The sequence below is a fragment of the Oryzias latipes genome, chromosome 8 (genome assembly GCF_002234675.1).
Source record: "Oryzias latipes chromosome 8, ASM223467v1".
NCBI lineage: Eukaryota > Metazoa > Chordata > Actinopteri > Beloniformes > Adrianichthyidae > Oryzias > Oryzias latipes.
In genome coordinates this window covers 9,937,979-9,951,635 of record NC_019866.2, presented here as the reverse complement: position 1 = coordinate 9,951,635, position 13,657 = coordinate 9,937,979, and the positions used below count along the sequence as shown (strand labels likewise).

At 37.5% G+C, this 13,657-nt stretch overlaps 1 long non-coding RNA gene across 1 annotated transcript; it reads right to left on the bottom strand.

The window, feature by feature from the left end:
• Positions 1 to 4,266: 4,266 nt before the first annotated feature.
• LOC105358406 lies at positions 4,267 to 10,113 on the bottom strand. The gene is made up of 3 exons (XR_912048.3): positions 9,643 to 10,113; positions 9,463 to 9,562; positions 4,267 to 5,465 (listed from the first exon to the last, which is right to left on the bottom strand). It is a non-coding gene; the product is annotated as an uncharacterized LOC105358406 (long non-coding RNA).
• Between the last annotated feature and the right edge of the window lie 3,544 nt (positions 10,114 to 13,657).

Here is a 13,657-nt window from a genome sequence, read left to right as displayed (position 1 = left end):
CCCACTGGAGTAGATCTCTCCAAATATAGTTTGAAGAAGTGCTCTTGTTAGTCACCTAATGAAGCTTGTACTTCCCCCACTTCCTCCCCTGATGACTTTGATTAGAAACTTTGATCTTAGGTCATCACGCAAATGTAGAGATTGTTTTTGCAGAATGAGTCCCGACCTGCCTGATTGTTGTGTGCCTGAAGCTTCCGGGTCTTCCACGTTCTGCAATAAGTGTAAGAGTCCTGCAGTACCTCCGCTCATTTTGATTAATGGACTTCTCTCTGCCCCTGAGTGAGCAATTATCAGAGGGTAGGCAAAGTCGTTCATCACTGTAACCAAGCAGCAGGTCTCTTCTACTGTCGAAAGTTGTACCTGCAGGGCAAAGTTTCCAACACGTCCAACACCTCCTCCCGCTCTTCATCAACAATGCTTGTTTGTTTGACCAGGAGGGCCTTTTCACAGAAGGTCAGAAAGGTCGAGTTTCAAAGGGGCCATGGAGTCGAGCCTATGCTGCTTACATGGGGATCAAACCTCCCTTAGGTAATTGTTGAGCTTCTGCCGTGGCTCTGTCACTTTTACAGTTTCAGGCTCAGTGCAGGAGCACATTTCTAATGACCTCTGGTGGAGCAAAACAAGTTTTAAACATGGCCGAAGTACTGAAGTACGTTGTTGAGTGGATGTGCTCCACACACAGATGGAGTTAGACGGCAGGCAAGTAACTGTGCAACCATGTCAAGTCATAATAATACAAAAAAGAACATTCACAGACAGTCCTAGAGCTTTTGATAAGACCTTTTGATACCTAACCAAACAAAATCCAATACAAAAACAAGTTTCTGACATTCAAACCAAAACTTTAAGGGATCAAAACTGAGTTTTTGGTTGTAAAAATACCAATTTTACATCAGTTTAGATACATTTGTAGTGTTGGTCTGACTCTAACGACTCGCCATTAACACCTTTCTGTTAAAAACATTTATTTAAAAAGACAGCGTAACTGCAACAAAACATGTTTTTTTCTGTGTCCTTTTAAAGTAAATGTACAAATGGTAGTTCCGTGTTTTTTTCAGTTAACAAACCGGCCTCCGTGGTTAAAAGCAACTGCTTTGAAAGCAGCAATAACAAATCTCACAAGTTACACCAATCAAGGACCTGCTTTCAGGGTAAAAAGATAAAATCTGAAGTCTAATATTGATCTGTTTGTCGCAGTAAAAATAACATTCTGCCATTCATCTCTGAATTCAGAATCCTCTCTTCTGGAAAAAGAAAAACAACAACTTGTACGTGATATATTCAGAATATCTGAAATTAAACATCTGAAATTCATTGATTTTTCTAATTCCAGTAATCATTTTAGGAAACACAATTATATCAGAAATGATGTCAAACAGGTTTTCTTTTTTTGCTGTTGACTCTAATCATTGAAAACTGAATTCATAAATAATCAATAGAAGTTTGGCCACAGTATACAGTGATCCCTTGCTATATCACGGTTTACTTTTCACGGTTTCGCTACTTCACGGATTTGGATTGTGCATTGTGTTCTGCATTCTGATTGGCTAAAAAGTCACTCAGCGAGTAGCTCAAGAATGGGACCCTTTGATGAGCCGTTCATTACAGTTCTCCAACATAATCGATGGTGGCATGTCGGTGTATAAGGATCTTTAGCAAAGAAAAAAAAAGAGCGACAACACCTGCCTATCACTATGTTCCTCTCCCGAACAAACACACCTGCAGCTGCACCGCGGGCTTCAGAAGGAAAAAACGCTGCAGAGGATGCAGCGGCTCAGTATGAAGAGCAGTGAAAAAGTAGACCGGTGTCACTATCTGTCCCACTGTACTTTTTTATTTTTTTCATAATCATTTTAAATTTTCCTCCGTTTAATCCACTTGGGTCGCGGTGGGCAGGGCTAATCTCCGCAATTTAAAGCCTTCTGTTCTTATCGATGATTGAAATTATTATTTGACAGCACACTACAGAAGTTATTTGTTGAAAAACGTTTCTAAAGTACTTTTATTTTTTAAAAAAACAATTGATTTAGCCTGTTAAATGGTTTGTTCTTTCTTTTCAATGTATAATAGTGAATTTCATTGTATAATAATTGTAAAAAAATAAAGGTTTCTACTTCACGGGTTTTGCTTATCACGGGTTCTATTTGGAACGTAACCCCCGCGATAATCAAGGGATCACTGTAGTCAGAACTCTTCATTGTTCCACCTCAAAGGGCTCATTCCAGAAACATTTTCTGAAGTGGTTTTGTCAGACAGAGAACAACTTTCAGCTCCAAGAGTCAAACAGAAAGACCATCACGTCTGAAGTCAACCCAGATTTTCCCAGTTAGAGTCCATTATTTTGACTGGCAGACAGTCACAGAGGCTTACATAGCATTCAGAAAGCTGAGTTTATGATTGACAGAAAAACCTGGACCCCAATTCCTAAAGAACACATAATCCTCTTTTCTCTGGCAACAAAGTAGCACACCGAACACATTTTGAATTGTGTTTTTTTAAGCTCTTCACCGTAATATCTCAAAATCGGCCATTACTCTCATGTCATATTAGAGGTAAGAGGTCTTTTTTGCAGGTACGACTGTAATAGGACTGGGTAACTGCAATTTCAGCTCTGTAATTTCTGCTATACACCTTTAATGCCCCCATTCACTGTTAAAAAATGCAATTAACAAAAATGTTTCTCTCAGGAAAGCACAATTTTCTTGAGTCAATCGGTCAATTAATGGATTAGTCCTCAGGTCTTGAGGTTGAGGCCCCACCAGCTAACAAATCGCCTTGGAGGACGGCCAGAACCTGAGTTTGCATAAACCGTGTCTCAAGATATAGATGAACTCAGACTATTTAAATAAAAACTGTTTTACCTAGAAAAACTATTGAATCTGGATTAAATGCAGATAATTTAAGCAAGTTTTCAGACAAAAAACCAACAAAAGTTGGAAATTCACTTGCAATATGTGCTCTAAGTGCAGAGCCCAGTCAACTGTCGTCGTGTCAATGGGCAAGACACTTCACCCTCCCTGCCTCCAGTGTGGCTCCACTGGTGTGTGAATGTGCATGAATGTCCTGATGGTCAGAGGAGCCGTAGATTGGCAGCCACACCTCTGTCATCACCAAGTATGAATGAGGAGTGAATGAATAATGGACACATTGTAAGCGCTTTGAGCGTCTGGAAAAGCTCAGATAAATCGAATTTATGATTATTCATTCTGGTCTTTCTAACAGAATAAAAAAAACTATAGAGCCTTAAACGGGAAAACAATAAAACCTTAAAAATATGTTCTAAATTTGATGGCTGCAAAGCTTGTCTGTCTGAGGAGCTATCATGAATGGATCTGGTCAAGACACCTCTTGCCACGGAAATGCTTCCACCATTTCTGCTCCCCGTCTCAAACTCTCCTTAATATATCTCACAGTCTGAATCTTTTCCCATTCCCTTGCCCCCTTTTTTCATCTCAGACATCCTTCTCCATCAGTGCCTCACATCTTCATATCGCTATAATTTTCACACGGTAAAATGGAAATTGAGTGAGGGGACTGGGTTGTGGGATAAGATGAAGGTCTCAGAGTGGTCAAAAAATAAAATTCATCCATTCCTCACCACGTTTGGAAAGTCTCACTTGTACATAGCCAACATTTAAAAAAATAAATAAAAAAAAAGACATACAAACAGCAGGATGGCAAATAGTGAAGCTGATGCAACTATAGGCTCATGCATGACTAACTCAGCTTTTTAGCTTTAATAATTCACAGGTGGTTTAGAAAGGTGTTTTATAAATATCTCAAAGCAAACATAAAAACTTAAATAGAAAACATTTTTGAATAAAAAACGCATTTTTCAAATTAATTGTGTTTAATTTGGGGAGACAGCTTGATTTGCAGAAACACATTTCAATAAGTCTTCTTCCATTCAGTAAAGCTCGGCTGCCTATAGTGTAAATGATGGAGTAAAAGCTTTCCAGCATGGGTGAGCTCTTTCTGTTTCACTTTGGCAAAACCAATGCAGCTATCAAAAGGAACCATCTTTGTAAGATTACAGTCTAGAGGAAGTGTTGACATGTGAGGAGAAAACCAAGTCTCAAAGGCCAAACGAATGAAAGGGTTTGGGGGTTGAACAGCATTTGTCTGTTTTATTTTTCTTCTGCTCATTAGATCAGAAGATATTTCCCTTCCTGTGATGTGAGTGGAATAAGTGATAGCAGCTTTGCTGAGTCAAAACCAGATATAAAGCTTTTGACTCTGTCTCTTGTGTTGAATTTTTTTTTTACCTTTTTTTTTGGTATCACAAACCCCCAGAGATGTAGAAAAAACAGACATCTTTGGATGTACCTGGCTTACAAAGTTAGGAGCCATCTCCTCATTTCTGGTGGGGGAACAATCAGGATCCTCCAGAGCTGTAATCTACTTGACTGACAGCAGTGCACAATGTGTACCTCCACTCCTAACCAGACATTCAGTGAAGGCAATGCAATTCATGAGAGGGGAACATACGCAGGTAGAGAGGTGAGAGAAATCTGCTCCAACACAAAGAGATAAGGGGAAAAAAAAGGAGATGAAAGGCAACTGAAAGTCAGGAAAAAAAAAATCCCCTCTAAATCTTAAATTTTCTTCCGTCTACTCGTTTTTCAGGTAGATCCTCTGTCATTTGGGGTCGAACCGAAGGTTTTTTTTCTACTGTTACCATGCTGTGAGCCTCCATTCAGCTATGTGTGAATCAATACATGTTTTATTCATCTGTAGATGTCCACACTGCAGGAAAAATATTGAGTGAGATGTTAACAAAATAAAAAAAAACAGATCCAGTGGACATGAGGTGTTAGTTGGAATTAGCCCACTTTTACTTTTTTATTTACTATATTAAGATTATTTTACTTTTAAAAAAATAATACGAAGACTAACTGTTTATGTTTCTTGTTCTGCTTTGAAAAAGTGTGTAAAACATTAAAATCAGTAAATATCCAAATAGTTTATCATTTCTATGGTACGTAATGTTAAAAAGGAGGATGATATCAATGTGAAAAAACAAAATATTTGCTATCATTGAGAGGACTAAAGTTGCATTTTATAGTTCAGAAAGACAGGCTTTATAAAAGGATGATAAACAACAAACTCAAGCCCTTGCCTTTTTTCTGTTTCTTTCGAACAGTGAATCTACCATTTTAAAAGTTTTAAATGAAGTGCAGCTCAATACAGTTCATTCTCAAACTTCAAAAGTCATTTGCAATCCAAACACCTGGACACAGAAGACACAAATCCATCTTCATAAAATGAGCGGCGGTTATTAAACTGGAGACAAGATGATAAAAGTCCTCTGCGTGGTATCTGCCGTCACACATGTACGATCCTGGGACGCTCTCTGAACAAAATACCACCTTCATCAGATAGCAGAATATCACTGCTGTTCATTGGGCTTTTGCTCCGCCTTTGGGGATGCTGATAATCCTGAGCTCCTGGTAAAGACGTTTGGTCTGAAAATGAAAAACACAAAAGTTAATCCTTATTCTTTTCTTTTTTTTTATCTTTAAAATCTTACTCACCAATTCGTTTTATTTAACCATTCTATTTTTGTTATTATTAAGCCAAGATAATCAGTGCTTCTGTCATGGATGTAAATTAAGAACAGACAAATCCAAATATTTGCCAAAAAAACTGCCCCGCCAATTTTTATCCGCCTTGTCTCCTCACCTCCATCACCTTCATTGGGCTTTACAGTCACTGTGGTAGGAAACAGTCCGACTCGGTTCAACACATTCATGTCAGTCAACTTCGCAGACAGTGTAACCCTTGTGCTATCTTATATGACACCACCCTTACATTGACGTGTTCTCCCTACCATGACAAAGGTGGATAAAGGTGGAGAGGATTTCATGTAATCCATGGACACCAGTGAAGATCACAAATCATTGAAGAAAAAAGGTTCAGAGCCCTGTCTAGTGGGTCTAGATGACCCGACTCCCAACGTTAAAGTCCCTAGGATAGCACAAAGGTTAAATAAAAACATTCAACCCACCATTTTGTCTTAAAGTAAGGTATGTATGGGCAATGCAAACTGAGACTTAGCACCGTTTGTTTGCTGCTGCTTGCAAGTTCAACTCACCATCCTCAAAACCTGGACTGAAAGTAAAAATATTGAGCAGTTATCACTCTGTATGACTCAGAAGGCAGCCTGGCAACATCTATTATTAAATCACTTTAACTGACTTTTCAAAACACGTGGCAGCAGAGTCAGGAACCACTATGTGAGTATCTGCACAGTGTGATGCAGTCAGGGAAAGAAAAATATTAATACAATCCTTATTTGTGTAAATGATTTCTCATCTTATTTTTATAAAGACAAAGTTGGTGTGTTATTGAACCTCTATGTTTTAGAGAGCATAGGTCCAATTGTGCTGGTTTACAAAAAAACACGACAAATTAGGTATAAGGATTCGGTTAACCAGAGCAAATACAATCAGTCATGTATTATTTATCCAACAAAGTATTTGATTTACAATAAAGAGGTTTTGTCCATAAAATACTTGGGAAAGTATGCAGAATTTTTGTTAATTTGTTCTGATATTTAAACTTCAAACTTTGGAAGAAACTCCAAAATAGCTGTGTTCAACTTTTAAGCATTAAGCAAAACTTCTTCATCTCTGAGGAAATCCATGCTTTTTCATAAAAAACTATTCAAATGTATCACGCAAAATGTACCACATTCCCTCAACTATGTTCTTAACGGTTAAGCAAAATTACTAAGAAAGCATCCATCTGTTTTCTAAACCTGCTTCTTTCCTTTTGGGGTTAGTGGGTTGCTGGAGCCTATCCCAGCAGCCGCTGGGCAAAGGTGGGGTAAACCCTGGACAGTTTGCCTGTCCTTTACAGGACCACAAAGAGACAGACAACCACTCACACCCACATAAAGAGTGCTTGGAGAAAACATGGAAAAAGAAGGTACAGCTGGGTTTTGAACCAGGGTGAACAGAAATGATTTGTAGACTTAGACTTCTTGTGATGACAAAACGTAACTTGTTAAATCAAAACAAACAGCTTTATTTCATTTTTGAGTATTTGGTATCTGGCCAGTGGAAAAGCATTATTTCAAAGGTTAAAGGAAGTACTTTGATTTTTTTCAAAGTCTTGGTTGAATTAAAGCTCAGATTAAAAAAAAAAAGAGAAAAAAATTTAAAGTAGCCCCCTGCTGTTATTAAAGCAGTTCTCAGGGTCTGTAACAGCTAGGTGCTGCTGATCAAATGCGCTTGATAAAATTCTCATCAGCAAGTGGAACCACCCCCGTAAAAAGCACAGACTGGGATTGTGTGCTGACGTTTACCACCTAAGTGTGTGTTAAGGAGGAAAACATAATCATCTTAAGAACAGACTGTTGTACATCAATCTGAAAGAGGGCCACAAGACTTGTCCCAAACAATTTAAAGCCCATCTTTTCGCAGGGGGAAGAGATTATGTTTAAGTGGAAAACATTCACGACAATTGCCAATTTTCACAGGACAAGGTCAGAACTTCAAAAGCTCGGAAATTTTAAAGGAAAAAAAACATTTTGTATTGACTCTCCTGGAATCAGGTTTTTCTGAGTTAATGACTGTACAATCAAAGAAAGACTGCACAAGTCTGTCTTGTTCGAAACATTGCTAAGAAAATTACACTTTACTCGAAAAAGTGTCATCTGTGTATAAAGCTTGCAAACCTGCATCTGAACAAAACAACTGCTGTCAGTTGTCAAACACGGAGATAGTGGGATAATGATTTGGGCTTTTAAAATAACACTGGACCTGGACTCCTTGTTTGACAGTGAGGAGAAATTTGAGGTCATCTGTCTGTCAGGTGCATGAATGAAAGTGGGACATGAAGCAAGGCAATTACATGCACCACAGCAGCAAACCTACACTGACACCCATCTTGCATCAGATGGACCTGATGACTTTGAGTCAATGCTGCTTTTGAATCTAGCTTGTTTGTATGTGATCAAAGTATCACTACAAACAATTTATCATAATTATATTTTCGGAATGTTCAACAACTTCCGTCCTTTTGAGAAAGTTGGTACATCTAAGTTATTGTCCTCATTTTGTACAAAATAACTTAGAGAAACTTTAGAGTAGTTTTTTTATAGTAAAGTTGTGCTACAAGTTATTTTGAATTTTTATTTTTATTACCTGATCCTATGATATTAGTAAAAAGCTGCAATCGAATCTTATGGTGCCTGAGTAAAATATGCATTATCTCAAAGCATTGTATGTGTGGGGACTTTACTGCTTTTACTTTACTGTTGCAATTTATAAATGTACAACATTTCCCAATTTATTATTCAAATAGAATGTTTTTTTCAAAAAAATGCTTTGGGTTTCAAAGAAACGTACATTTAAAAAAAAATGCTCTTAAGGTTAACTTACTAATGTGATCCTTAAAGAATATACTTCATCTGACTCTTTTAAAATTAGCTTTTTAAGAGCTTCATTTCTTCTTTTAAAGAAATGTGTTGTTTTTTAGCATCTTAAACAGCCCCAGGCTGTTCTAATGCTATTTGTATGTATAGGAGTATGACAGTGACCAGGAAAATACTTTTTATTTAATAAAACATTGTGTACTTTTGCTTAGTAGAACTTTCACTTGAAACCAAGACAATAACATGTTATAAGCCTAACCCAAGCAGACTCACAAACCTAGTATTTTACAGGCTAAAGGTCATTCATGCAGCCATTTAGTCTCTTTGGAGAACACAAACAGAATCTTAGTTATAGTTTATCTTGATGATGAGCTTCAAAAGAAGAAAAAATAAAGCTCATCTGTTGTTTTTAGGTCAAGGATTGGCCTTTCGTGCTGATTTCTTTTCCTGGAAAGACTTTAATTTCTATGCTGCATTAGCTGCCTGGTAATATGTGGCCGGATTCCACATTTGTTGCTTAAAGGCAGAACATGAAGTGCATCTGGTTTTAGCCAAGCAAAACGAGACTGTTGTGTAGCGCGGATTTAGAAAACATCTCACTAGGTTTGGTTCTTAGCCCAATTAACTGAAAGGAGTAATTGTATACTGCATAGACTTTGATATATTTTACAGATTATCTTTTGGTGATTCACAGGTATTTCTCTGCTGAGCTACCTCAGAAAGGTCAAGACATATCAGCAGACATGGACATCATCTTTGGTGTGTTATGACCTTTATGAATTAGAGGAGGGGCCATATCCATTGTAAAGGAATCTGAGCCACCTTTATTGGAGAAAAAATTATCGTTGTTTTAGATTTTTATAGTGAAACAAAATTAAATCCTTCAACCAAAAAAAAAAAAAAAAGAAAAAAAACACACACACAGATAAACACACAAAATCTTGTCTGGTTTGAGTGCAGATAAAACTACAATTAATCTATTCCATCTTGAGACAAAGAAGCTCGCTGCATTTAAGTCCCAGAACATATGCCAAGGCTTTTAAGCAAGCAAAACAAATGTGCGGATGCTAAATTTAGTTTACCTGATGTAGAGGTGGATTGTTTTCAAGCATCTTCTGTTCTTATGCTTCCTTTCAGATGTTCAGTTGCGATAGGCAAGCTGTTGTGAGCCCACAGAAGTTTCTGGAACAGATAATTTAGGTTACACTCAGGCAGATGAGAGGTAATTTGTTCAACAGCTGGACAGCCACATTTAGACTCACACTGTGCCTCTGATGTTTCACTTTCTTGAGTGGTAAAGAGAAGGATGCAGCTCTGTGCCAGGCTGAAGCAGAGTGTGCAGAAGGTGTAGCTGCAGTCTCCTGAACACCAGCCAAAACACACGTCCACACACATCTGGCAGCAGATGTCACAGCAGCGGTCAGAGCAATATCTCCATTCCTCAGACACACCAGAGCAGCCACAAGCCAGTTTGCATTCCGCCTTACTTTGTAGGCAAGAGGAGCAGGGCTTGCAAGACTGTAACCCCATGGGAGGAGTCTACTTGACTGTCAAAAATACATACAAACGCCAGCAGGTGAGAAATTGGAAGAAATCGCCTCCACAAAAAAAATTCTGTTTTCAAGTCTGGAATTGTAAAGAAGGAATTCTGCAAAGAAAACAATGCTGCTAATGAACTGTCAGCCTGTCCAGAAAAATGAGTAATATCTTGTGCAAATATCCAGATTTGTTTGTTGTGCAGATGACTGATGTTCTGTTTGAACAGTTTGACTAACAATTTTATAGACTTGCTGTCCGTGACCTTGTGACAAGAGGGTTGTACTGACCTTCATCAAACAAGGGCAGAATCAGTCTGAACAGGGCAGGGACCCACTTTCCAAAACCAAGCATGACAACTGCAAATGTCAGTGGAAACAAAGTTGTTCTTTGTTCTCGGAGCTTCTTAACTTTTATTTTTACCGAGAAGACTCTTTGTAATCAGGGTGAAATTACACATAGAGGCTCCCTCTCAGACCTGCTTGTCATGAGGCCTGGAAGAGGAGGGAGTTTGGAATGTCCAGATAAGGGGCCGTGCATATGACAACAAAATTTAAAAAATAAATAAAAGAAAGTGTGATAGAAGACTAAATATACTTACACATTTTCATCTCTGTTCTCCTTAAAAAGGATTTGAAGTGTTGATGATCAATTGTAAAAATGCAAAATCATGAAACACATCTTTCCATAAAATTTGGAAACGGACCGTTACAAGTTTGGTGTGCCCCGTGGGTTGTCTGATTTCACATCATGCTGCATTTACGTCAGGCGACTCAAAATTATTCACTCTAAAAAAAAGATTTTTTAAGTGTCAGAAATGGTGATTGAAAGAGGAAACAACGGCAGGAGGAAGAAACTAAATCATCTAAAATAAATTTGAAACCAAACTGATAGCAAAACTTGAATTAAATTGTGATAAATAACAGTAATGACAGTGTGGATAACCTGGTTTGGCACAATGGGAGGGGCAGAATGACCTAACCTAAAGAAAAAGGCACCAATCCTCATATTTTCAGTAACAAAACTGTAAACAGATCTACACATTGGCGAAGTTTGTGGCAGTTTAATCACAATTTGATTGAAGTGTATTGCATAGGTCCAGGTAAGGCCTCAGAAACCTTTTCCAACTTTCCAAGACTGAAATGCAGCTCCTTTCCTCGTCAAATCAACAGAATTTGAGCCCTAGAATGACAAGAGTAAACACAGGAGAGCACCTCCTCTACAAGATCATTGACAAGTGGAGTCTCCAGAGCACACAAAGTGTAACACCTGCGCTACCTGATAAGCATCCCAGTTGTTCGTCACAGCGATGTCAGTCAATTTGTTTAGTCATGTGATGTGCACGGCCCAGCACACTTACACAGATGCCATTAGAAATAACAATTAGAAATACATGAGCAGCATGTGCCAGGGGGGAATAACTGGAGCGCCAAGAACAGTTTACCCTATTGGTAAAAAAGAGTAAATGACAGGGAGCTGCCACGAGAAGAAAATAGTCTTCATTACATTTAAGTGACCAGAGGTGATTACCAAAGAAGGGCTAAATATTACAGAGTTGGAATGAGAAAGTGGCTTTATGAGGAAAAAAAAAGGGAGTTTGGTTTTTTGCTTTTCCAATTTATGGTAACAAAATAACAAGCTCTGGTATGTTCAGCTTTCACAGAATACCCCCAGGGTGCTGAGACATGCTAACCTTGTGTCTAGTTTGCCACAAATGAATAAAAACCTCCTTCCCTGTACAATGCATCCTCCTGACTACTACCTGTCAAACAAGAAAAGGAGTCGCCGGAGCTCTCTTTCCTGGAGAACAACGTTGTTTTAGGATCAGAGAGACCTGATTCTGAATTAGGTGGTTTGGGAAAATCCTTCTCCAGCCGCAGCACTCTTTCCCTGTTGTTTAACTTGTCTTCCACAGATGCTGATGGGAAACAAATCATTTCAAATTCAGAGTGCCACCTCAAAATGTCAAAGATTAGCAAAAGATTAAATCTCTGCGATGTAAAAATAAAGGAATTAGAATCCTTGCTTGTGTCTAAGATACAAAAGCATAACTGCTTCTTTGTAGGTACCACATAATGTTTTAGGAAAAAAGGAATGATAAAATCTGAAAACAAAAGGGGAAATGTGTATCTGCTTAGACACATTCCTATTATTTTGACAGGAATTTAGCAATGATCTGATTGTTATTGATTAACAATTGGAGCAGGAATGTCTGAAAAACCAGCAGGGCACTGATCCTCAAAGTCTGTTAATCCGGATAAAGGAATTTAAACACAAAGCAGACAGGCCACTTTAAAAAGTATTTCTTTAAAATAAAGGTCTTAAGTAGTAATAAAAATATTTTTCCAAATTATTAATAATTATTAATTATTAATAATGCCTAATACTAAAATAAGACTCAAACAACCTACATAAAAAGAAGCATCTCATTTTATACACTCTGGCATAAGTAAAGCTTTCATAATATTTGAATATTTTTATATCAAACATATAAGGGTTTTTCAACACTTATTGGCCAGTGATCAAATATTCTATTTGAACCTTTGTTTTCCTTTTTTTTTTTTTTGAAGTCATGAATTTTATTCTTAAAATAAATAATTTACCACATCACGCAAACCTATAACTTCCGTTTGACAAACAATGCCAACAGCAAATGTGTCATTAGTCTCAAAGAAACACTTTCACATTCTTGACATACAGGAGTTTATTAAGGGTGCTCATGTGTTTCTGTTGTCTTTTAAGCTAGAAAAAGGTTTCCTTCCAGCTCCAATGAAGTGAAATCAATTAAATCGTAATTTATTCATGAAATGGACACCGCCATGTTGAAATTAGATGACATCAGTGAAACGCGATTGGTCTGAGTTAGCGTTTCTATGGAAACCACTCTTTTCAATTAGGAATAAGCATGCTGGAAGTCCACACCCCTTTAACTTCAAGGCGGGCTTGTGAGAATCAGTCTCTCAAACAATTTGGGGGCCAGCGCGCACCACGTGCTTTTATATATATATATATATATATATATATATATATATATACACATATATCACAATATATCACATTTATATTCATATGATGGAAAAAATTGGATTCGCAAAACATGTTAAAAACTGTTATCAGAGCAAGAATGGGTATTCTGACAAATATAATGACATAATAATAGTTGTTAATTTCTCAGTGGAAGTCTATGGGAAGTCCATAGGTTTTTAGCTTCTTGGAGCCAGCGGATACTTCTTGTCTGGTACAAAAGGGGAAAGAGTTACTCAGTCCAGGTCTAATCTACTGTACAGTCAATGGATTTTGCACTGAAAAATTAAATGAAACACGCAATTTGGGGGCCAGCGCGCACCACGTGCTTTTATATATATATATATATATATGTGAAACACATCTTTCCATAAAATTTGGAAACGGACCACTACAAGTTTGATGTGCCCCATGGGTTGTCTGATTATATATATATATATTTATATATATATATATATACACATATATCGTAATATATCACATTTATATTCATAGGATGGAAAAAATTGGATTCGCAAAACATGTTAAAAACTGTTATCAGAGCAAGAATGGGTATTCTGACAAATATGATGACATAAAAATAGTTGTTAATTTCTCAGTGGAAGTCTATGGGAAACTCCATAGGTTTTAAGCTTTTTGGAGCCAGCGGATACTTCCTGTCTGGTACAATAGGGGGAAGAGTTACTCAGTCCAGGTCTAATCTACTGTACAGTCAAT